Raw genomic sequence first — 21,556 nt, forward strand, 5'->3', positions numbered from 1 at the left:
GAACTGATGTCCATTCTCCTTAGCTAAAGTCCCTCATTTGCATTAGGGTTCACTCTCTGCATTCTCCGTTCTGTGGGTTTTCACAGATGTGTGACATGGATCCACCAGAGCAGGACAGAATAGTTTCAAGCCCCACCTGTTTGTTCCTCCTGCTCTCCCGTCCCCACGGCAGCCACTGACTGATCTGCTCCGAGACCCGGCCTTGCATCAGACTCGAGCTGAGTGAACATGGGGCCCCATGTGTCCTGTTTGTCGCTCTGTCTCTAGTGCTCAGGCCACATCTGACACACTGTAGTTGCACAGTAAAAATGTTTGAAATTAATGTCTTCTCTGATTTGGAGAGGGACCAGAACTTGAAGGGGACCTTGGAATCAGAGGCTGTCACTCCAAAGTGTGACAAAAATGTGTCTTATGGACCTAAGCTTCTGTCCCCAGTGAGCCTCTTCCCTCCTCCTCTCCACGTGAGTGTTAGGGGATAGGAATGATCGGAAATGTCACCCAGACATCGGGTGCCCCCAAACTAACCGTTGTGCCCTGGCAGGACTGACATGGCTTCCCCATCTTTGAAATGAGATAATACCAGTATTGACCCCACAGAGCTGTCCTATGAAGTCAGGGAGATAATGTGGTGAAACACCGGAGGTGTTAATCAGTGTGAGCTGTTGTTGAGAGTAATAATATCATTACCGTTATTCTGACTTCACGGCCCTCACCAGCTGGTGGGGGAGATAGATATCAAATCATCCCTCAAATAACCACATAATTTAACTGGCAGTTAAACTCTTATGGAAAAGCCAAGTTGCCTTGAGAGAGTAGCAGGGCGGGAGATGAGAGTCTTATTTGAAGCAGGGGAGTGGGTTTGGGAGAGTCTGAGGAGACTTTTCCTGAAGAAGTGCCTCTCCAGCCTAGACTTGAAGGATGAAGAGGAACTCCCCCAGGGGTGAGGTGGCTGGGGCAGAGAGAATAGCTTGTGCAGAGGCCCTGAGATGGTGCGTGGCTGAAACATGTTGGAGGGACCTGGTGTGTACCCTGAGTCGGGGCGGGCGGGGGATAGGGGAGCGGCGCTGAGTCCGCAGGCCTGGTGGTAAGAGATTTAGACTTTAATCCCACAGCCCCTGGGAGCCACGGAAGGGTTTTAAGGAGAGCAGTGATACTGTTCGGTTCGGTTTGGTTTTTAACTCCTGCTTGCACTTTCAAGGCTCAGTGTCCCGACTCCTTTCCCTAGGACAGTATGTTCTGCCACTGTAAGCTAGGGGGACGGGGGTGGGGTGGGACAGCGTTTACCGCCTCTGTAAGCTGGGGGCGATGGGGGACAGTGTGTACCGCTGCTGCAAGGTGGCGCCGGGGGTGGGGGGGTAGGGGTGGCATGAGCAGACACTCCAGCCCTCCCCGGACCCTGGCACCTCGGAGCGCGCTGTCGTCTGGCTACTCAGTGTGCAGGGTTGAAAGGAGCCTTCGATATGGAGAAGGTGCCCTGGTTCCAGGCTCACATCTCCCTGGGAAGGCTGTGGCTCGCTGGCCCAGGCCAGGCCACAGGGAGGTCCACAGCACAGGTCCCAGCAGCCCCGCCTCTGCTTCAGAAAGTCTCTGGGCCTTGCTGACCCAGGAGCTCTTCCTCTTTGAGAAGGGACCCAGTGCGCTCCCCACGAAGATTGCCTTGTTTCCCCCCAGACCCAGAGCTGCCAAGAGTACCCTCCCTCCCTGGTTCCCTGTTTCTTTTATAAGATGCCAACCAGAATGTTCTCTCAGTTCCCTCTTCTGGGTCAGGCCCCGGAGAGGAGCAGGACAGGATGGAGAGGGGAGTTTCCTAATTACCTTTGTCTCCTCAGCCTGGCCCAGGAAATAGCTGTTTTTGTGGGCCAGTTGTCTGGGGGGCCTCCTGCCAGCGCCCCCTCCAGCCTAGGCATGGTGTCAGACTCCTGGGGTGCAGAGATATCCGGGTACCCTGAGCGCCCACTCTGCTGGAGGGGCTTCTGTTGGTGGCTCGGTGAGTGGGGGCCCTCGCTGCCCCTTGCTCTGCAGTGCCCATGGCTGCCTGCTCCCAGAGCGAGGAGGGTTCTGATCCCAGGGAGGGTGGCCTCACTCCAGTTGGGTACCTTGCGTCTTAGGAAATCCACAAAGCTTGCAACTGGGGCTCCTTAGCTGTGCTAGCCACGCAGCCAAGAGACTCTTAAAGAGCCTCTTAAACAGATGGGCTCCCCATCCAGGCCCGGTGCTTGCTTTAAGTGTGTTCTGGCTATTGTTGACTCATTTAGTCCTCCCAACAGCCCCAGGAGGGAGATATGATCAGTTTTATAGATGAGGACACCGAGGCACAGATAAGCAGCTCACTCATCTGAGCCACACAGCTAGAAAGTGGCAGAACAGGATTCAAACCCAGGCCATCTGGCTTCCTAATCACTGTGCCGTGACCGCCCCCCAGCCACCACCACCTGCACACACACACTCCTTATAGCGCTGCTGTGGATTTTCTCCACTGTGCTTATCATGATCAGTTTGTTGTCTGCTGTGTTGCCTGCCTACACTCTTCAGCATGTACGATCCTCTGGTGATAGGGGTTATATGCTACAGATTATGTGTCTTGTACGTTACTGTAAACCCAGAATAGTATGTAGTACCTGGAACACAGGAGCTGCTCGGTCAGTCTGGGTTGAATGAGTGAACCCAAGTTGCTGATGAAAAGGATGTCAAGTGACTGGCGCTCTAGTACTCTGCTGGTGGGGATATCAAATGGTAAGCCGCTTGCCAACACAGGTTAGCAGTTTCTTTTTTCTTTTTTTTTTTTTTAAGATTTTATTTATTTGGGAGGGAGAATGAGAGAGAGAGAGTGCATTGGCAGGGGGAGAAGCAGAGGGGGAGGGAGAAGCAGACTCCCCACTGAGCAGGAAGCCGGACACAGACACAGGGCAATTTCTTTAAAGTTAAATATGCAACTGTCCTGTGACCCAGCCATTACAGTCTTGGGCATTTATCTGTCCCAGAGAAATAAGACTCACATTCACACAAAAACCTGCATACCGTTGTTTTCCCGGCAGCTGGAAACTGGAACCAGCCTAGGTGTCCTTTAGCTGATGAACAGTTAAACCAGCTCTGGTACCTCTGTACCATGGTAGCCTGCTCAGGAGCCAAAGGGAGCAGACTGTGGATAACATGCATCAGTGCAGATGAACCGTTACACAGATGCCATCGAGAACTTTTGTAGCTAGAGGGGAGAAGTCAATGCCTAGCTTTCAAGCTTTGAAGGACAGGCTGACTCTCCCAGTAGGGGGAATGCAACTGGTGACTTCGGTGGAAGCCCGTGCTCCCGGACTGTTCATTCTGAAGATCCCAAGGCCTGGACGAGTTATGCCCCATCTTACTCTGCCTGTGCTCTGTACCTGGAACAGCCAAGCCCGGATGGCCTCACATCTGTTTACAGCACGGTCTGCAGAATGGTTTAAACCCACTGCTGAGACCTGCTGCTCAGAAACAAAAAAGATTCAAAATATTACCGCTCATGGACAAGGCACCTGGTCACCCAAGAGCTTTGATGGAGGTGGATAGTGAGATCAGGTTTTCCTGCCTGCTGACAGACACAACACCCATTCTGCAGCCCACGGATCACGGAGTCATTGTGACTTTCAAGTCTTACTATTTAAGAAACATGTCTTATTGGGGTGCCTGGGTGGCTTAGTCGGTTGAGCGTCCGACTCTTGGTTTTCGAGGGGTTCCACACTTCAGTGGAGGAAGCCGCTGCAGATGTGGGGGAAACAGCAAGAGAACTTGGCCTGGAAGTGGAGCCTGAAGATGGGACTGAACTGCGGCGATCTCACGATCGAACTTTGATGGACGGGAGCTGCTTCTCGTGGGTGAGGAAGGGAAGTGGTTTCTCGAGATGGAATCTCCTCCAGGTGACGATGCTGCGAAGACTGTTGACCTGAGGATTTAGACCATGACATAGACCTAGTGGATAAAACACCAGCAGGCTCTGAGAGGACTGACTTTTCTTTTCAAGCAGGTCTCCTCGGGGGTAAAATGCTTTGAAACAGCATCGCATGCGAACAGTAATCATTTGTGAAAGGAAGAGTTGATCAATGTGGCAAACTTCTCTGTTGTCTTTTTAAAAAATTACCACACCTCCCAGCCTTCAGCTACCACCTCCTCGATCAGTCTGCAGCCACCAACACCAAGCCGAGACCCCCACCAGCAGAAAGATTACGACTCTCTAAAAGCGCAGAGACGGTGGTCCACGTTTTTTAGCAATAAAATATTTTTAAATTAAGACAGCTACGTTGGAGGTTTTTTAGACATAATGCTATTGCAAACTTTAAAAAGACATTATAGTCTAAATATAACTTTGGGGCACCTGGGTGGCTCAGTGGGTTAAAGCCTCTGCCTTTGGCTCAGGTCATGATTCCGGGGTCCAAGTATCGAGCCCCGCATCGGGCTCTCTGCTCAGCAGGGAGCCTGCTTCCCTTCCTCTCTCTCTGCCTGCCTCTCTGCCTACTTGTACTCTCTGTTTCTCAAATAAATAATAAATAAAGTCTTTTTTTTTAAAAAAACATAACTTTTATATGCACGAGAAACAAAATTCGTTTGAGTCACTTTATTGAAATAATCACCATATTACTGGCCTAGACCGGACCCCGTGGTCTCTGCGGGGTGTGCTGGTATGTGGCACCTTATGGTGTCTTACACGTACACGTGAGTCTGCAGTTTCCTCGATAACAATTTCTGTTTCAAACAAGTTGCCAGTGAGACCGAAACAGAGAGTCAGGGGGAGTGGAGGGTGGCTCTGGTCAGAGAGGAGTGGCCGTAGTTTGGAAAGGTTATCCATTCATCCTGAGGTCAGCCTCAAGGGGTTCAGGCAGGGGAGGGACCTGGCCACATCAGCATTTCTGAATGAGCCTGGCTGCTGCAGGAGAGACCGAGGTGTAAGAATCTGGTAGGAGAGAGCTACCGCAAGGGAACCTGAGCATGGAGACAAATGAACCTGCTGGTGAGCCTTTTAGGGGTGCGGGCAGCTCAGCACCCTGGGGAGAGGAGTGGAGGCAACTTCCAGATCCTAATTTGCGGATTTGGCCGCAGGAGTCTGGGAAGGGACTTTGTGTGCAAGGAAGGTGTCCTGGCTGCAGCCTTGTCATTCAGATGGGGATAATGGCTTGGTGATCACCCACACACCACCACGAGTCCCTAAGAACACATTTTACTCCATTAATAAGGGTTATCAGCCAACCCCTATGTCTTGTTCGGTGTGTGGATCACACAGGTGTAGACATAGGTCAAAATTCATTAACCTGTGCACTCAGAACAGGTGCACGTATGTGATCAGACCTCAGTAATTAAATATCATCCAGCAAATAATAATGATAATAAAACAGTTCATATTTATTGAGCCCTTGCTCTGTGCCAGGCTTCACGCTAAGCACTTGACGCGTGTCCATCCATTGTGTCAGCACGACAGTCCTGTGAGAGGGGTACTTCCGTTGGTGTTCTACAGCCGAGATCACGCTGGTGAACTCTCTGCCCATGGTCACCGGGCTGCCAGCACAGGCTGAACCACAGGGCTTGAGTCCCTCTGAGTTCTCAGTTGTTTCGGCTGGGCCTTTGCCTTGATCCCAATGGAACGGTGATCTGTCGAAGCTGGTGGGGTCTCCTCGCTGAGGACTTCGGGCCACGTGCTAGTTCAGAGAGCCCCGCGGTAGTCAGATCTTCTGGGAGCCCGGGTCCAGAAGTCCGACCTTTGATTCAGGAACAGAGCCGCCGCAGGAGGGCACGGGCTGGGCTTTCTTGTCCGCTGTCCTCTATCTCCAGCCAGCTGGGGATTAACCCCCTGCCTGTATCCGGAGAAATAGAACATAGGATGCTTACTGCAGCTCGGCTCTTGTGATGAATGAGGGCAACAAAGTCACCCGCTGTGGGAGGTTCCTGAGTCCTTGCGCACAAAGGACCGCGCAACCGGCTGCATCTGTGACATTGCGTGTGGGGCCGTCTGCGCGGGCAGGGGACGTGCAACCTGAGACCTGTAAATAATCTCCTTGTGTCTGGGATCAGGGTGTCTCCGAAGCCCCCCCTTTCCCTCTTGAAGAGATGTTTCCTTGGTAATAGAAAACGGCTGCCTCGTTTGTCGGTCCCAGTTAGGATGCTCTTAGTCACCAGTAGAAAAATCCTGACATCGTTTGGCCAAATAGCAAAGAAATTAAACGTGTCTCAGGGTCCATTGGCCGGTGGCAGTCAGGTAGGGTAGGATCAGCAGCTCAGATGTCTATCATCAAGGACTCAGGTTCTCAGCATTAGCTTCAACCTAGTATGGAGAGATACAGATATAGGAATAGCTGTAGATGTAGATAGACATATGCCTCTTTGTCCCAGAATGGCTGCCAGTGACCATCAGGGCCACTTGCTTTCTTGTCCACAGACATTAGAGAGGAGAAGAAAAGCCCAACCCTCATGGGTTATAAATACTTCCTTTAGTCTGTGATCAGTCCCGCTTGGGTCATGTCCCCCCTTTCACCAGGCCAGTCAGATCACCTAAAGAATGCCATATCTTGATCACCTTTGACCGGTTGGGTCCATTATCCAGGAGGAGACGGAATGGGTAGAGAGCAGAAAACCAGATGCCTGCCACAGCTGGGAAGAGCCTCCAAACTCGGTCCCTGACCCAGGCTCATTAAATTAAAGAACTGTCAGGCCCAAGAGCTGGTCAGATTTGAGAACATGGAAATATGGTTTTCTTTTGGAGACATAGTGATTTGTGTCGTTTCTGCCTTCCGCCTGTTCATCTACCCAGACAGGTAGAGTTGATCTCCCACAGACTACGTGTCTGTTGGCAGAAACGGTGTGTGTGCTGCCTCCTTTATCAGTGGTTAGGTTTTTCTTCCTTCTTCCTTCATTTTCTGTCCTTCCCTTCCTTCTCCCACTCAGAGGTGTGTGTGGTGTGTCTAGAGCTATGTACATATCCTTGCAAAATATACATTGAGGTTTGAATAAGAGCTTCCAGAAGTGGTTTGGGGCTCCGTATCTCAGTCCATTTCTTCTGGTTTTTCCCCCAACAGCAGGTTTTGAGATGAGCCAGGGCACTCTGTGACCTCCAGTGTGTTGTGTCTGTCCACTGGGCAGTGGTACCTGAGGTGTATCTGTCACTCCTCGTGTTTCCAGTCCCCGGTGCGGCACCCAGGTCACTCCCAGCTCCCCACCGCCATAGATGGTACTCCGTGAGCACCCCCATACCTGTGTCCCTCTAAGTCTGTGGGGTTTGGATCCAGGGGTCATGTTAGGGCAGGAGACAGGCATTGCTTTCCCCCCAGGAATGGCCAGGGTGTTGTCTGTGAGGCAGCTGTGGCCCATGCGCCCCTCCCCATCCAGAGTGCAGCAGAGTCCTGCGTTCCCCATTCACTTGTCACTGTTTGCTTTTCTTCAACTTCCTTATTTGTGCCACGCCAGTGGAGCTGGGGTCTCAGATTGCAGGTCTGGCTGAAGGCTCCTTCCTGCCTTCTCCTGCACCTGTTACCAGACTCAGGCCTAACTCGGAACAAGTGGCCCATCCAGAGATGAAACAAGGCAGGAAGGACACTGTCATCAGGGCCATGCTCTGGATCCGGCTGGCTGAGGTTCATGTCCTGATCCTGCCATCTAACCTGGCAGGTTGCTCAACCTCCCTGAACCTGAGTTTCTTGAAGTGGAAAATGGAAATGACAGGGGCGCCTGGGTGGCTCAGTGGGTTAAGGCCTCTGCCTTCAGCTCAGGTCATGATCCCGGGGTCCTGGGATCGAGCCCCACATTGGACCTTCTGCTCGGCAGGGAACCTGCTTCCCTTCCTCTCTCTCTACCTGCCTCTCCGCCTACTTGTGATCTCTGTCAAATAAATAAGTAAATAATCTTAAAAAAAAAAAAAAGAAAAGAAAAGAAAATGGAAATGGAAATGGAAATGACAGTAGTATCTGTATCCTAAGATAGTTTGAAGATCTAGAGAGATAATACATTTAAAGCCTTGGGGGGGTGGGTGCCTGGGTGGCTCAGTGGGTTGAGCCTCTGCCTTCTGCTCAGGTTATGATCCCGGGGTCCAGGGATCAAGCCCCGCATCTGACTCTCTGCTCAGCGAGGAGCCTGTTTCCCCCCTCCTTCCGCATGCTTCTCTGCCTACTTGTGATCTCTCTCTCTTTCTGTGAAATAAATAAATAAAATCTTTAAAAATAAAATTAAAAAAAAAAAAAAGGCTTGGGGACAGTAGCTAGCATCTGTGTGATGTGAAAATACCAGCACTTATTATCCCCATCGTCACGGCTGAGGGTTGTAAAATATCTGAACATTCCGATCTTTTACCATCTCTTTTCTTTTAATTCACTGCAGTTTATCTGCCTGTGGAGGCATTTCTGGCTTCTCTCTGCCTGCTTTTTAGGAAGCTTGAGAGAGATTATAGTGAAACTTGTAAAAAGACAAATCGGGCCTGGATATACTCCTCTCTCCCACATTTGGGTGGGTGGTATACACTCATTTGCACGTATGTGGTTTTATTTTTAATTTTTTAAAATGCGGTATGTGAATGTTTAAAAATGTCATTATAGAAGTATAGAAGGTAAACATTGAGGATCTTGCTCCTCCTTTCCCCGCATCCCCCTCCAGTCTCATTTCCCGGAGAGAACAGAACCACTGTGAACAGTTTGCAATGTTGCCACCATCCTGTTAAGGGTGACGAGGGGCCAAGTGACCTGGGCCTGCATCTTGATTCCGCCGCACAGCTGCTCCTGTCGGTGTGGCGGTGTGGCGTATTCCCACTGGTGTGGTGTATTCGCAAGCGCTCTCTGTGTCCTAATCTCTCCTTACAAGGACACCAGTCAGATTGGATTAGGATGCACCCTCATGGTCTCCTTTTAATTTACCTCCCCGAAGGCCTTAATCTCCAAACTCAGTCACATTCCAAGGCACTGGGGTTGGGACTTCAGCCTCTCACTTTGACATCTGGAGCCTCAGGTTTCCTCCTCTGTAAGATGGATACAGTAACTGTATCTAAAGAGCTCAGGGGCTTTATTTTGTTTGTTTGTTTGTTTGTTTGTTTTTTAAGATTTTATTTATTTGACAGACATCACAAGTAGACAGGAGTGGGGAAACAGGCTCCCCACCCAGCAGAGAGCCCCATGCAGGGGCTCAGTCCCAGGACCCTGGGATCATGACCTGAGCTGAAGGCAGAGGCTTTAACCCACTGAGCCACCCAGGTGCCCCTAGCTCAGGGGCTTTAATGAACATATGATGTATAACGTGTGTATGAAGTGCCGGCCCGTGGTCAGTGTTATTTACTGTTCGTGTCTGCACTTCTCTTGATGTTGGAGTCGCTGGGTCCACAGCTGTGCTTGGTGTTAGTGACTGACAAATGGCCTTCAAAAAAGCTTCTTCCAGTTAGTACCCCTACCCACAGAATAGGGACCAGTTTTTTCTTGCCTCTTGGTTTTTGTTTTAATAATGGAAAATTTCACATATTTCCAGAGGTAGAAAGAAGAACATACAGAACCCACAGGTACAGGCTTGTCACCCAAGCCTGTCGTTCCTGGCAGATGGCCAAGCACGCTTCATCCATCCCCCTGCCCCTGCCTTCGGATTTTGGATTAGTTTGAAGCAATTCTCCAACGTGGGATTGTTTTGTTTGGTGGGGGTTTAAACGCCAGTCTCACCATGTGCCTGTGCCTTGTGGAAGAGAGGAGGCTGTTTCCATAAAATAATCATTGATTTATGTGGTGCTTTCCACCTTCCAGGTGCATCTCCTCCTTCACTCTCAGATGCCCCTAAAATGCAAGCGAGACAGGTGTATCTCAGGAAAATGGCATCTAGGTATTTCTAGGTATTATCCAGGTATTCTAGGTGGAGGGAATTGGACTCCCAAGAATCGGGTTAAAAGAGTGATGGAGGAACAGGGAAACCAAACAGGGACAGGGAGGCAGTCCTGAGACCAGACCCAGAGCTAGAGGGGTACAAGAGGGAGGTGGTATTACTGAGCCAAGGGCAGTAGGGGTGGAGGGTGAGAGGGAGAAGCACCCACATTGGCTCAACTTAACCAGGAATCCTGGGAAATGTAGTCCCCTGTGATACAGATCAGGGCCAGAGGTGGACAGGCAATGGACCCATCAGGGAAATTGATACCCATTGTATAGATGAGAAAACCAGAACATCTAAATGGCCTGGGCAGGGGTGTGTTGCTTGGTGATGGGCTCCATCTGGGACACTGGAGTCCCTTGGTCTCCCGAGAAACCTGAGGCAGCTCTTTGGGCCTTGTCTGCCAGCTGCTAGCCACTGCTGCCTGGGACGGGCCTCCCTTGGGAGGCTCAAGGCCATTTGCCCATGGATCTTCTCCAAGCTCCCCCCACCCTAGATTTGGACAACACACTCCCTTTGTTCTTGTCAGAGGACTGGGTAGTGCCGTGACCTAAGGAACGCCTTCCCCAGGACTCTGTGCCTACAGGCAGAGCCGCACACTCCTGGAGCTCCCAGCTTTGTGAGGTTGGGGGAGCCTCCAGGACCACAGGTGGTGCCAGATACGCAGACAAAGGAGTTCAGCAACATGCGGGAGTTAAATAGACGGGTTGGCAGTCCGTCCTCAAGAGAGCCCCCAGTTAGAGATGATGAGGATTGCTAACAGTAACTGGGCGCTTCTCAGGGGCCCCTGGGTGGCTCAGGTGGTTAAGCATCTGCCTTTGGTTCAGTCATGACCGCAGCGTCCTGGGATCAAGCCCCGCATCGGGCTCCTTGCTTAGCAGGAAGCCTGCTTCTCCCTCTCCCACTGCTCCTGCTTGTGTTCCCTTTCTCCATGTCTCTTTCTCTGTCAAATAAATAGGTACAATTAAAAAACAAGAAACTGGGTGCTTCTCATAAAGCAGGCCTGTTCCAAGTACTTCACACGTCACATGGATTAATTTCTTTAGTTCTTACAGTAATCCTGTGAGGTTGGTATGACTAGTACTCTTAGAGAAGAGAAAGAGTTAAGTGGTTTGCCCAAGTCACATCAGCTAACATTCCTGGTGATCACCTGTGGAGCCAGGCTCTGCTCCACAGCTTTATGTCTTAGCTCATTTCTTAAGAAGATTCTTCTCATTTACTTTTAGAGATAGAGAGACCACAAGCTGGGAGAGGGAGAGAGAGAATCTCAAGTAGCCTCCACAGCTGAGCATGGAGCCTGACACGGGGCTTGATCTCACAACCCTGAAATTGCAACCTGAGCCAAAATCAAGGATGGGACACTCAACTGACTGAGCCTCCCAGACGCCCCTACATATTAACTCACTCAGTGTTCATGTCAGCCCTGTGAGGGAGGTACTTCTGTTATTTCCATTTTACAGGTGAGGTAACTGAGGCACAGGGAGGTTGAAGTGGCTGGCTGAAGTCATATGGCTGAGCTGGGATTCGAGCTCAGGCAACCCGCTCTCTGACTCCACGCTCTTAGCTGGCGCACCGCGCTGAGTCAAAGATAAGAATTGCCATTTGCTTGCAGGGTGCTTTCTCCTATACTTTTTCAGATTTTATCTCCTTAAAGGAGAGACAGATCATGGTAGCCATCTGAGAAGCAAGGAGACTGACAGGATGAAAGAAGTGGAGGGCAATAGCAGCGAGCACACATTCCCAGCATCACATCAGGTCCTATCTAAGAGCTGTACACACAGGGCTTATCAAAGTTCCCTCCCAGGGGTGCCTGGGTGGCTCAGTGGGTTGAGCCTCTGCCTTTGGCTCAGGTCATGATCCCAGGGTCCTGGGATCGAGCCCCGCATCAGGCTCTCTGCTCAGTGGGGAGCCTGCTTCCCCCTCTCTCTCTGCTTGCCTCTCTGCCTACTTGTGATCTCTGTCAAATAAATAAAATCTTAAAAAAAAAAAGTTTCCTCCCAAACCCTGTGAGGTAAATACAGATGAAGGATCTGAAGCTAGGGGGGGAAGAAGCCGCCTTTTTCAGAGCTGGGAGGTATGATGTTACTCTGGTCTGATGCAGCAGGCTCTGGTACCTGCGCTGTCAGCGGCCCCCTGCAGATCTCCAGGGAAGCCGGTCAGGATCATTCACCAGACGCTGACTGTGTGCTGAGCACTGTGCTGGTGCTGAGAGACAACAGTGAACAGAACTGGCATGGGATACTCATCCTCAAGGCGCTTGCATTCAAGTATTTGGATTCAGGCAGGACTGGTGTTTGGCAGTGCTCACCAGCTGCCATCCGTTTTAATTGCCTATTGCCTACACCATACTGGTTTCTAAATACTTTGTATCTCAGCCTGGAATATAAGTAATAGATACTCCACAGTTCTGGGATGCTCCACATGTCAGAAGCCCAGGTGTGTGCTTCTGAAACCATTTTTAGCCTTTCCTCATTGTTGCAAGATGGTTGCTGTGGCTCCAGCTATCACATCCTGTCATAGCCACAGGATGCAGGGAGCCAGTCAGGACCATGTTTCTGCTCTTTTATCAGGAAGCTGATTTCTCACCATCTAGCACCCTCCCCATCTAGCAGATTTCCAGCAGATTTCTCAGCAAGAAAAGTGAATGTCTGGTTTTTTCAGCATCAATATTGGCAGGTAAGCAAAGGAGAATAGGGTTGGAATGTTATGGGGACGCCAGTGAGAATGTTTGCTCTGGCTTAGGGAGTGACCTCCACCTTCCGCTTAGGCCTGACCCTGGGGTTTTTTCTTCCTGCCATGGACATGGGTGCATTTGCTCATGCAACAAGGCAGCAGAGCCCAGAGGTTAGAAGCATGGACTCTGGAGTCAGTCAGCAGGATTGGAACCCAGCTTTGCCATTTACCAGCAGTGTGACCTTGCGCTTCAGTTTCCTGGTGTATAAAAAGGAGATGGAAATAGTACCTCTCAAAGGATTGTTGTGCTGAGTGAAAGGGTAAATCTGCATAAAGCTCATAGAACAAGGCCCGGTACATTCGAGACCCAGATAAATGTCAGGCCGCGTGATCTTCATTCTCCTGTTCACCGGATGTCCACGAGCATCTCTTCTAGGAGCCCAAAGCCCCGGGGAGGTGGGAGAGGAGGGGTGGTGCCTGCTCCCAGCAGCTGGGCTTTCGTGGGCAACACCCAGCAGGAGTGCCAGGTAGATGGCCTCTGCAGACACCGCCTCTGGAAGAGGCTAGGCCAGACTGGGGCCCTCAGGGCTTCCCAGGAGAGGGGGTAGCAAGTGGGGTCAGGGAAGGCATCACTCAGGAGGCAGCTTGGGAAGTGGGCCTAAGGAAGAGGAAGGGTTGATGTGCAAAGTGTAGGGCGGTTACTGCTGGCAGAGCCCAAGGCCGAGGAGGGAGGCAGGGGCACTACTCCAGGTCCGCGGGTTGGGATTTAGCTGGGAGTCCTGGGGGTGTATGGCCTGTGAGTTACAGATATTTGGCAGAGAGAAATCATCTTTGGATCCAAGTTTAAAAAAAAAAATCATCTAGAGGTGGCAAAACCATTGTTTGGTCATGAAGAGGAGGTCTACAGCCTCCATTTTGGTAATATGGAATCTCTTATTGGGCACTTAATCGGACCCTGTGTCATGTGGTTTATAGTTATTCCTCAGTGAGCCCTCCCAGCCCCTGGGAAGTTAAGGGGAGGCATTCCTGTTCTCCAGAAGAGTCACTCGCTCTTCCCGGGGTGTTCAGTCGTTGCCCCTTGAGCGTGTGTGTTCAGTGCCTGCCACCCGCCAGCGCTGTTCTGTGTGGTGGGGAGGGAGCAGTAGAGAGTCCGCGTTTTGTGGGGCTCAATGCTTCTGGTGTGGGGGATCCACAAGGCTGCAACGAAATGGAGAAGCGAATCGAAGCCAAGCTTTCCCCAAAGCCAGTACTCCTGACTGAGATTCAAGATGCTGCTACAAAGTGGTTAGGGATACAGGGTCCCATCCAGCCTCATCTCTTCCTAGCTCTGCGTGACCTTGGGCTAGTGACCTCCCCTCATAGAGCTTCAGTTTCCTTATATGTAAAATGAGGATCTGGGTAGGACGTCAAGACTGGAGTCTGCTACCAGTAACAGGAAGCCAGCAAGCGGTAGCTTAACTAAGGCGACAGTTCTGTGGCATGTAGGAAGGGAAGGGGGGGGTATGGGGAGCCTGGGGCAGGGCCCCCGGCTGGGAGAGTGGGCTCCTCTGCCTCCTTGCCCTGCCGTCCTCAGCATGTGGCTCACGATCACAAGATGGCTGCCTCACCTCCAGGAGGTATGGTATCCACATTCCAGGGAGGAGAAGGGTGGAAGGGAAAGAGCTTACTCCTTTCTCCTGGAAAGCAGGAGCCTTACTAGAAGACCCCATCCCCACCCCGAGCAGACTTCCACTTAACCTCTCACTGCCGAGAATGGGACACAGAGTTGTCCCGAGCTGCAAGGGAACCTGGGAGAGTGGGCTTTTTGAATGGGCATCCTGCTGCTGCAGACAGATGCAGACTTCTCTCAAGAAAGGAGGGGGGCGTTTGGATTTGCACAGCACTGGAGGTCATCTACCTGCAAGTGTGAGGCCCTTCGGCGCCCAGACCAGCCCCCCAATAGCACGTAACACAGTCTCCTACTGAGGGCTTGAGTTCTTGTCGAGAATGGATGCTGCCCGGTGCTTATTCTCCTCCTCTGTCCATTGGGAGTGAGATTCCTGGCCTCTGGGCCTCCTGAGCAGCACCCGTGAGCTCATGAAGACCTGCATGGGAAGGAGTTTGAGGTACATCCCACCCCGCAGGAAGGCTGTGGCTGGCTTCTGTTTGGAAGGTTGTCTGTTTTTTTCTTAAAGTTGAGCCCAGCCCTGGCAGCTGATGTTGGCCCAAACATACTGACCTGAAATGGCTTGTGTGTTTGTATCTCCATAGTGCTCTGGTCTGAGGAGTGTGGGAGCAAGAGAAGGAGTGACAGCCCGCATTTCGGTGACATGATCTGGCGCAGCGCCCTGTACCCACCTGGTATTCAGCTGTGGACTGAGGGCCGGGAGCTCTTCTTCTTGTGAGGAAATGGCCAGATCCTCTCTGGTCTGCTCCTTCTCTGTGCCAGTGCTGTCTCTGTTCTGGGCCATGCCACTCCTTCCCCTCCTCCTCCAGGATTGGCCAACCAGCCTCCTCCCGGGACTCTGCTGCTCATCGGGTTCGATACCTACATGCCTTCAATCATGCTGGGGCCTTTGCACCTGCTGTCTCTGTCCCCCTCGCCTACCACCACCCCTTCCGTGCAGCCTTCCTTGACCACCCACTGTGCAGCGCCGTGTTTTACCCTTTATCCTGTCCCCAGCTCACTTTGTGCTGACACGTGTACTTGGTAAAGACACTCAGGTCATGCGTGTGAGAAGGGTCTACGTCCTTCACTGCTTTCTTACATAGTTGGTTCCCAGGAAATATGCATCTGGTGAATGCAAATCAGTTACGTGAATGGATACTTCCTGCTTTGTTTCCCTGATTTTGAAAGCACATTCATTAAAGGCAATTTGGGAGACTCCAGGAAGGTAGAATGAGCACATTTTCAGAAATCACTGGGAGTCCCAGCATCAAGACCTAACCCCAGTTAACATTTTTGAGCAGTTTTTTTTTTTCGGTCAGGCTTTTTTCTGTGACTGCATCTGTACATGTATATAAATGTTTGACATCCTAAGGTTGTGCAGTGAGATGTGCGGTAATTTATTTACCCATTCTCCTGTTGTTGGACATTGGGGTCGGTTCTCTTTTTTTGCTTTCTAACCAATGCCATAAATTTTTTTCTTCATTTCATTGTTTCTTTGGGATCAGTTCCCAGAAGTAGCATTACAGGCTCAGAGGGTAAGAACATTTTTAAAAGCTGTTGCCAGATTGCCTCTAGAAAGGTTCCATCAACTGTGAACATTTAAAAAAAAGAAGAAGAAAGCTGTCCTAGGAATGAGTAGCTGATTTCCTGGTGTCCTGGGCTCCTGGAGAGCCATTGTTTTAGGCTCCTGAGGGCCTACTACCCGCTTCAGTCCTCCTGCCTTGGTCTTAGTCCCCCGGGGCAGGATGTTTGATTATAGTGTTGTCCAAACAGAGCTGCAGGCTTTCGCCATCTGCCAGCTGGTCCTCGAGCCCACAGGAGGCTCTGACCCTAGTCAAGGGTCAGGACTAGAGTCTTTCTAGAGCTCACTGTGGGATCCCTGCAGGGGCTAGCGTGGCCCCACAGCCCCTCTGCCCTGTAAGCCCTCTTCCAGGTGGATGTGGGTCCTTGCCTCTCTGTCCCCCAGTGTCATGTGGTGAGCTGTCCCAGAACCGCTGCTGTGCGTGTAGCCCCTGCTCTCACCGCTTCCCCCGGGCCCAGGAGGAAGTGCACGGTCCCCCAGCACACCCAGGATGTTTGTGCTCGGCTGGCCCGGTAAAGTGGCTCTGCCAGTTCTGGGAAGTGGAAACTCTTCTTGTGGGAGAGAAAGTGAATTTTGAGCCAGGGGAGCGAGAGTGACTGGGGTGGCTCTGGGTGTGTGTACGAACACACACAGGTCTTCAAAGAGGGTCTCATTTTTTTTTTTTTAAGATTTTTATTTGTTTATTTGAAAGAGAGCTGGCAGGGGTGGGGGGGATGGAGAGGGAGAGGGAGAGAATCTCAAACAGACTCTGCACTCAACACAGAGCCCAGTGCAGAGCTCCATCCCAGGACCCCAAGATCATGACATAAGCCAAAACCAAGAGTCGGGCCCTTAACCTGCTGAGCCACCCAGGTGACCCTCAAAGAGGGCCTTATCTGTTTTTTTTCAAATCGCATGTGTCATACAAGAGTACAAGCTCATTGTTTAAAATGAACTGATACAGTGCAAAAGACTTTAAAACTTTGGTATTAAGAAACCGAACACTTGCACCAAGAAGTATGTAAAAGGTAAATACACAGTTTAGTGAACAGTGATGAAGCAAGCACACATATAACCCCCACATCAAGAAAGAGAATCTTGCCAATACCCCAGAACCATCTCTGTGACCCCACCATCCGAACCCTCTCCCTCCCCTGGAAGCCTCTACTCTTCCAGACTTCTGTGGTCACCATTTCTTGCTTTTTGAAGGTTTGTTCGTCAAGGAGAGTAACCCTAAGTAACATTGCATCCTGCCTGTTCTTGAACTTCATATAAATGAAATCATGCCTCTTTTGCTCAGAATCCTTGTCTGAAAGCTGCGTTCTGGTTTTGACGTCAGCACATTTCTGGGACCAAAGCTCATTTCCACGGACACACAGACAAGCTTTACAAATGTTCGTATTCATGCATTTTGTTTGAGGAGCCTTAGAAAAAAAAATATAATGACTCCAATACTGGTGTGATTATTAAGGTTTTAGTAAGTGAGCTGGTTGAAAGGATTATCTTAAACAAATATTAGTACAGGTGGTCCACGATGGTGGCCAAGTGGAGACGCGTGACTTTGAGAAGGTTGGGAGCCAGGAGGTTGAGGATAAGAAGATCACAGGTGCACACACACTGTCCCTCCCCTCCCTGGGGTGGCCACTTACAGTAGAGACCGCTTCTCCAGATCTTTGTTCTGCATCATCCTAGGTGGTTATATGGATATAAAATACATAGCATGGAGTTTTTTTTAATACACATTTTTTTTCTAATTGCAAGAGAGAGTATGATGTTCTTCTGAACCACTTCCGAGTATGTTCTTCGTGAAGTTTGAGTTTATTCTCTGATTAAAGCAGCCAACCAGCCAACTTCCTTGTAGGATTCCATGTCAGGGTGGGGGTAAGACTGGACAAGACCTGCGTAAATCCTTCCTGGAATATGAGAAATTGGGAGCACAAACAGTGCCATATGTGCCAGTGGTGATTTTACTCAGCAGACAGTTTGGGATCTGCCTCCTGCTTTTTTTTTTTTTTTTTTTTTAAATAATCTTGGCCAATTCCTTACCCTCTCTCCCTTCCTGCCGATTCTGGGAACTGGGAATGTGGGAGAGAGTTAGAAGGGACCAGGCAGAGGCTGCCTGGCCTGGGACACAACCTCAGTGGTGAGTTAACATGGGATCGTGACTCAGGAGCCAGAAAGAAGCAGAGCTATGACTGTCTGTGAGTGCACATGTGTGAGAGAGACACACCCAGAAGGACACAGACAGGTGTGAACAGGGACATAGAAACAGGGGATGGCAATGCAGAGAGATGGAGTCGAGATGGAAGTAGACAGGGACAGGGACACAGAAACAGGATATCAGTTGGCTAGTTAACCAGCTGGTTGGCCGGCTGGCTATTAACTGGATAATTGGTTGATTATTGGTTATCTGGTTGGCTGACTAGTTGTTTATCTGGCCAGGTCGCTGACTGGTTTGTCTGTTTTTTTCTTTTCTTTCCCTTTCCCTTTTCTCTTCCCCTTGCTTTCCCTACCCTACTTTTTCCTTCCCTTCCCTAACCTTCCCTTCCTATTCCATTTTATTCCATTCCATTCCATTCCATTCCTTTTCCTTCCCTTTCCTTTTCCTTCCTTTTCCTTTCGCTTTCCCTTTCTCTTCTCTTCCCTTTCCCCTTCCCCTCCTCTTCCCCTTCACCTTCCTCTTTCCCTTTTTATTGAACTCAGCAGAGACCTATGGAGGACTCCCCTGATCTCAGCACTGCTTTGAACCTGGGCGAAGAGTGGTGAGCAGCGGCTGTGGGCGTTCAGGTGTCTGACCACTGCTCCCCGCCCCTCCCCCATGAGGGTGCTGTGAGTCCAGCTGCTGAGTGGTTCTCACTGAGGTTTTTCAAATCCTGAGGAGGGATATATGTGTGCTGCTTCTGTGCCCTTACCGTGGGGAGTGGTATCGCAGGGCGATCATCTCAGGCTCCTCCAGCAGTGTGACGAGGTGGCATTGCTGCCTGCTCTGGTCTGTGTGGGGGCCAGGATTTAATCACCAGGATCCCAGCGTGAGCCTGATTTCCGTCTTAAATCACCGAGAGATGGAGAGCAGGTCTTTATAGAGGCCCATCATGTTCACAGCTCTATCGCGACTTTTTTTTTTTTAAGATTTTATTTATTAATTTGACAGAGAGAAATCACAAGTAGACAGAGAGGCAGGCAGAGAGAGAGAGAGGGAAGCAGGCTCCCTGCCGAGCAGAGAGCCCGATGCGGGACTCGATCCCAGGACCCTGAGATCATGACCTGAGCCGAAGGCAGCGGCTTAACCCACTGAGCCACCCAGGCGCCCCTTGACTTTTTATTTTTTTAATTTATTTTTGAATATTTATTTATTTGAGAGAGAGCAAGCAAGTAAGAGAGAGCACAATCAGGGTGAAGGACGAAGGGAGAAGCAGACTCCCTGCGGAGCAGGGAGCTCAAAGTGGGGCTTGATCCTGGGACCCTGGGATCATGACCTGAGCCAAAGGCAGATGCTTAACAACTGAGCCACTCAGGCACTCTTTCCCTGCTTTTTAGAAATGACAGTGGTTCTGGTGGCCATAGATTCACTTACCTGGTTCCAGTCCTCCCTCTGCCTTTTACCTCACAGGTAGCTAGCTTGTCTCTCTGAGTCTCAGTGTTCCTTTCTGTAAAATGGGGAGAGGAATAGGGCCCTCACCTCAGGATGCTGCATGGTGTGAGTAGGGCCAAGCATGAAGCCAGGGCTTCTCAGTGCGGCCATCATTATTTCATGTAGTTTCAGGAACTGGACCACTGGAACTGGTTTCCAGTCTGGGCTCCTGGGGGCCTGAGTGCCAGTTTTTGTTCTTACTTTGGACAACCTGTCTCTCAAGTTGGTCACGGGGCAGACCCTGGAATCAACCAGAGCCAGGTCTAGCCCCCGCTCCTCCTCCCATTCTCTCTGTGACCTTGAAGAAGCAGTGTCCCCTCTCAGAAGGTCAGTTTCTCCATTCTGAAATAGCAGTGACCAGACCACGGCCTCAGTGGACCATTAGAAGACGGGTTCTTAGGGGCGCCTGGGTGGCTCAGTGGGTTAAAGCCTCTGCGTTCGGCTCAGGTCATGATCCCAGGGTCCTGGGATCGAGCCCCACATCGGGCTGTCTGCTGCGCGGAGAGCCTGCTTCCTCCTCTCTCTCTCTCTGTCTGCCTCTCTGCCTACTTGTGATCTCTGTCTATCAAATAAATAAATAAAATCTTTAAAAAAAAAAAGAAGAAGAAGAAGACGGGTTCTGTGGCAGTGCTCCACCCCGGCCAGGGACTGGCCTTCAGTAGCCCTAGGGGTCAGGGGCAGGTATGGTGATTACTGCTGGCAGATGGTGCCCCCCAGGATAACAAGCTTCACTCCCCTCCCCTCCCACCGCAGGGCCCCCCGACCCCCATCCCTCCACAGAGCTCTTCAGGTGAGGAGAAGCAGAGCCAGAGATGCCCCTGGCCAGCCCCCAAGAACAGGATGGAAAGAACAGGGCTTTAACAGATGTTCCTTGACAAGGATTCCCTGGCTGTATTTAATCAAGATTGTCAAATATTGATTTAATCTCCAAGCCCAACAGATGTGATCTTAGCAGGTTTCGGTGGCAATTAGCTGGGATTAGTGTGCAAGTCAGGCTCCATGCTGACAAGACACCATCTTCTGAAGGAGGCTTGGCCTGGTCACAGGAATGAGCCCATTGGGGGACATACTAAACATCCAGCCACCGCTCCGGCCTGGGCAGCAGCAGCCGTGGGAGTAGACCCCGAAGTGTTGCCCCCTGCAGTCATAGTGGGGACTCTGGGTGTTCCAGGGAGCAGCTGTTCATCAAAAATTTTCAGCATCAGAATAAATGTCATGGCTCTGCCAGCGCATGTGGCTTGACCATGGGCCTGGCTAGAGCGGGCCAGATCCCTCTAGGGCCATGGAGCAGCGGCTGTGGCGCTGACAACGTCTCCCCAGAAGTGGCTTCCCCAGCCACAGAGCCCTTATCTGGCCTCCAGCCAGCACAGCCCGGTCCCGTCACCAGAGTGCACACGCTGTGCTGCAGCGCCTGGGTGGGCCTGGCACACGTGCCCCTGCTCCAGAGGCATCCTTTTGTAATTCTGCATTTCAAAGTCTCATTTGAAGTGAGTAGGACTGTGCCCAGAATTGGAACAAGATGCTTCCTCCACATGCGCTTTGGGGGCCAGAGCAACACGCTCTGGTCTCACCCACCGACCCCCCATGGACTCAGAAGGGGCACCTCCCTGTGGCCCTGGCTCCCGGCCGCTGGGAAGGAGGGGCTGGCCCAGCTTCTGGTTCAAAGCCGACCACCCTGGATGACCTGGCTCCTGAGCCCTGAGCCACCAGGGTTCATGCCAAGGCTACATTTGGTTCTATGTGTTTGCTTGAGGTTTCGTTTTTTATTATGTAAGTAAAACGTTAATAGCTAATACTCACGCAGGAACACTCGAAGTCTTTGCAGTCGTTACCTCACAACATCCCTAGGAGTGAAGTGCTATTATTACCTCATTTTACACATGAGAAAACCAAGATGTAGTGAGGCTAAGTGACCTGCCCAAGGTCTAGGTAATTAAGTGGCAGAGCTGAGAATTGAACCTGAGTCGTCTTGGCTTCTAACCCCCGTGCGACAGCTGCCACAACCGGAAATCTCCAAGATCTGATAATAAGTAAGAAAAGCAACTATTGAGGCTGTTTATTATTTTTAAATTCATCTCCCTATATGAGCATGTAATTACACAAGTATTTTAACCCACATAACTCCGACCCTACTGGCTCGCAGGCTGAAACAAAGGCCAGATTGCTGCTGAAGCATCTGTTCTTTTTTTTTTTTTTTTTT

At 50.8% G+C, this 21,556-nt stretch overlaps 1 protein-coding gene across 4 annotated transcripts in view; it reads left to right on the plus strand.

Annotated features, from left to right (window-relative positions):
• SIPA1L3 (signal induced proliferation associated 1 like 3) overlaps positions 1 to 21,556 on the plus strand; it is a 237,337-nt gene that overhangs the window by 101,843 nt on the left and 113,938 nt on the right. Inside the window, exon 1 of one of the 4 annotated variants that reach the window (XM_044256525.1) lies at positions 12,461 to 12,519. The exons of 2 other annotated variants lie outside the window; for them this stretch is intronic. The gene's annotated coding sequence lies outside the window, so the exon portion shown is untranslated. Of the gene's footprint in view, positions 1 to 12,460; positions 12,520 to 18,468; positions 18,488 to 21,556 lie in introns of those variants that run through there. One more of the 4 variants, XM_044256524.1, reaches the window with a different exon arrangement.

The sequence above is a fragment of the Neovison vison genome, chromosome 7 (assembly GCF_020171115.1).
Source record: "Neovison vison isolate M4711 chromosome 7, ASM_NN_V1, whole genome shotgun sequence".
Taxonomy (NCBI): Eukaryota; Metazoa; Chordata; class Mammalia; order Carnivora; family Mustelidae; genus Neogale; species Neogale vison.